Raw genomic sequence first — 3,907 nt, 5'->3', positions numbered from 1 at the left:
GCCACAACCAAGCTATGCCACCTTGGGCAGGTTCCTTAACCTTCCCCTTCTGTGCCTCAGCTTCCTTATCTGTGAAAGGAGAAGAAGGAGTTAATATTTGCAAAGGGTTTAGAAGAAAAATACCTGGCACATAGCACATTCTATTTATTAATGTAAACTCATTAATTTAAACACATTTAAAAATCTTTACAGCAACTTTGCAAGGCAAGGATTGCCGAGCTCCATTTTATAGTTTGGCAATCAGAGCTCAGGCAGGACTGCTTTTATTAGTTCGTTTATTCAACAAGCATTTATTGAGCACCTACTGTGTGCCAGGCCAATGCTCAATATTTTGGGCACTTGATCCCACTTAGACCTCACAGCTCTGTGAGGAGGTGTTAGTATCCCCCAAGGTGTCCAGACACCCCCTGGGAGGCAGGACCACCCTGGTCGAGACTCCTGGCTGCTTCCTGTCTGTCTGCGCCCAGCACCTGATCACAGGGAGGGCAGAGAACTGTATTTTGTCATGGCACAGAGTAAGTGCTCAATAAATACCTGTTAAGAGATGGAATAAAAGCATTCCTACTTTATAGATGAGCAAAGTGAAGTTCAGAGAAATGAAGTTATTTGCCCAAGATCACACAAATGATCAGTGGCAGAGTTGGGACTTGAACTAAGTATGACCTAAGTATGACCAGCTCGAAAGCTCATGTTCTTACCATGACAGCAATTCTACCCACATGGAGGCAAGACAAGGTCTGAGCTGGGGTGTAGACTTGGGGCACAGGGCTGTAGATGCCTGGAGTGGTACAGATGGGGGCCAAGACCCCTCTATCCTTTTTCATTGAGAGCCCTGGTCCCTCCTGTCTCCAACCTGCCCACCTGGCTTTCCCCTCAGGCCACACTGGCCATCCTGGTTTGGGAAGCAGCACTCCCTCATTAGGTCCCCCATCAAGAAGGGAGGCCAGCCAAAGCTTCAGAAAGTCCAAATGCAGAAGTTGCCACACACAGCCTCCAGGGGGCCTCATCACTGCTCAGAGCCTTACCCAGGAGCTCAAGGTGAGAGGGAAGGGGCAGAGTGGAGGAGGGGTGGGGCAGCCTGAGGAGGGTGGGCCAGGGCCTTGGGCCTTCTGTGGGGGGAAGGAGACTTCGGAGAGCAAGTCCAACCCCCTCTTCCAACCTATTTTCTGGCTGTGGAAACTGAGGCCCAGGGAAGGCAGAAAGATAAGACAGAGCCCACCTTCACAAGTGCCCACCGTGTACAGGCAGAGTGCCAGGCTCTTTCACATTTATTATAATCGCTTCTGTGACCCTGGGAGATTGCGGAGCCCTCCAAAGTCAGGGTCTTGATGAACGAAGCAGAAAGCCTGCATACCAGCAGGTGTTCAGAAATGTTTGCTCAATACATGCACGGAGGAGGATTTATTTAGTCCCCAGAATAATCTGGTGAGGGGGGAATTATTATGCCATTGCGGAAACATGCTCAGAAAGGAGGGAACTGACAACAGCATCACATGCCGCTGGAAAATGATCTCTGGACACCAGGGACACACGTGGGGTGGGCACCAGATGGCAGCGGGTTGAGGAGTGAAGGGAGGTGAGAAAGGAAGCCGTGCAAGTTGCAGGCAGTCCTTCAAGGAGAGGATGAAAATATGGGAGAGAGAGAGAGAGTGCAGGGAGATAGACTGAGAGAGGGCACTCTGCTCTGGAGTAACAGGGAGTCAGGCAAGCTATTGCTCTCCTTTATTGAGTTAACATGGGGAAAACCTGGATAGGCTTCAGGGCTCATTGGATGGGGCCAGTAGAGACGTGCTGGAGACTCCCTGGGGCTCTCTATCTGCAGGTTTGGGGGCAGTTTTCTGAAGGTGGTCATTGAGCCAGGCATGGAGGTTCACTTCTTGGCAGAGAGCCCTGCTGCCCTTACAGGGGGCAGAGAAGGAGAATCACTGCTCACTGAGACCCCAGGATGGTCCAGGCACAGCGCTGAGCACTTTTCTTACACAGCCTCAACCCCAACCCGCGGTCATGTGACTCCCACCAGCTCATTTATTCATTCAACAGATGCCGCATCAACATTCACTGCACATAGTGCTAGACAGGGTGGTTGGGGAAGGAGCAGTCAAGCTATGGGCTCCTGCCCTCATGCGAGAACACCACACTCTTCACCAGGTGCTTTACCTCTTGAGCATCTGTCTGGTTCTTTGCCTACAAAACAGGGAAGCTACTTCTCTCTAACGACTGTGAGAATTAAGTGAGATGTCTTAGGGGACACTGTTCATGTGCCACCTGTACCACCCTCCCAGCTGGAGGAACCTGCAGAAAGTCCCTACAAGCACCGGGCTCCTGTGTCTCTCTGCCTGAAGGCTCCTCAGGCTGCCAGACACTGAGCCCAGCCCTGGGAGGCGGAGCAATCCTCACCCCTCCCTTTCCCATTGGACAATAGGTGTCGCCCTGCTGTGACAGTTCTGAGGTGCACTCTACAGTCTTATGAGTGGACCCTAGCGGACGAGCTCCAGCTGCCCCCCAGGGTCACCTGCCCATCAACACACTCTTTACTGGCTTTCCTCCCCCACTCCCTCGAATCACCTCCACAGTAAACTTGCACTCAAATCCTTGCTCAGAGCCTGCCCCGGGGCACGGCCAGCCTGGAACAGATGACTAAAACCTGGCATCCAGTAGATGTTCAGCAAATGCTGTTTGCCTCCACGCTCATTTTCACTTTTACAGAATCAGACGTCTTCGAGAACACGGTCGTGGCTCCAGCCCAACCACCTCTGGCCCATCAGCATCATCCAGGAGCAGGTGTGGGCCAGTGGCCTGGGGGCGCAAGGACAGGGAGGAGGGTAGGGGTCATGGGCCCTGGGGCATTCGCTGTAGGCTGAGCCACTTAGAAGCCCGGTGAATCTGCACCTTCCAGTTATAAAGTTATTTTCTGTGTTCCTGATTCTACATTCTAGTTTTCATTCCACTGTTCCAAAGTATATGCTCCAACGTGGGGTTCTATGTTTAACATAATTGGCTTCAAGCCCAAATTCCATGTTCTTGTTGCAAGCACCCAACCCTCACTCCTCTCTTCCTCCCAGGTGCCTCTGTGGTCGGCCAGTTCAGGGGCGAAGTTTCCCCGCGTCCGGGTAGAGTTCCTGATGCAGGCTCACTTGCCCCTGCAGCTGGCTGGGATGGCCTACCGCCCAGCCCCATGTGCCGGGCTGGGCGCCGAGCTGAGTGCTGAGACCCAGGACCTGGTTAAGGCTGTCGCCCCGCCCCGTCACAAGCTAGCATGCTCCATCAAGCATCTGGAGCAAGGGGCAGGATGACATAGTGGTCTCCAGCCGGAGCCTATGGGATCCACATGGAGACAGCTTTGCCACGTAACACTGTGAATCCCACGCTCTTCTGTGTGGCACTGGCCTACGCCATCTGTTTACAGTGTGGCATGAGGGGTCCCGAACCCGTGTGGGGCCCTGTGCTGGATCCTGGCATGGAAAACTCTGCCCTTAGCTCACCAGTCAGTGACCTGTGCAAACAGTACCCACCCAGGCGAGGCAGCAGTCCCCACAACCCACCGTCCATGAAAACAAGAAAATGAATAGGACGGGTCTACACTACCCCTCCTCAGGCCACCCAGACCACACATGCTGTTGCGTTCCTGTGCCTCTGGCTGGAGTTATATCAGCCACGTGCAGCTCCCAGCTGGCTGTACAGATCAGAAGCTCTGAGGGGCAGCTATCTATGTCTTTGATTAATAAAAAATGGGAGATAAATTAATAATGACTTAATACATGCAATTTGGGATCAAAATCTTCCAAAGCATGGGGAAAATAATAAAAAGGGGAGTTCCTGATAGCGAAAAGTTTGAGAACGAGTGCTGTTCTCAGAGGCCAGCCATGAGGCAGGCACGGCCGGGGGTACCAGGGAGACACGGGAAAGA

The sequence above is a fragment of the Panthera onca genome, chromosome C1 (genome assembly GCF_046562875.1).
Source record: "Panthera onca isolate mPanOnc1 chromosome C1, mPanOnc1 haplotype 2, whole genome shotgun sequence".
In the NCBI taxonomy this organism is placed as follows: Eukaryota; Metazoa; Chordata; class Mammalia; order Carnivora; family Felidae; genus Panthera; species Panthera onca.
Note: the sequence above shows the minus strand (reverse complement) of the source record.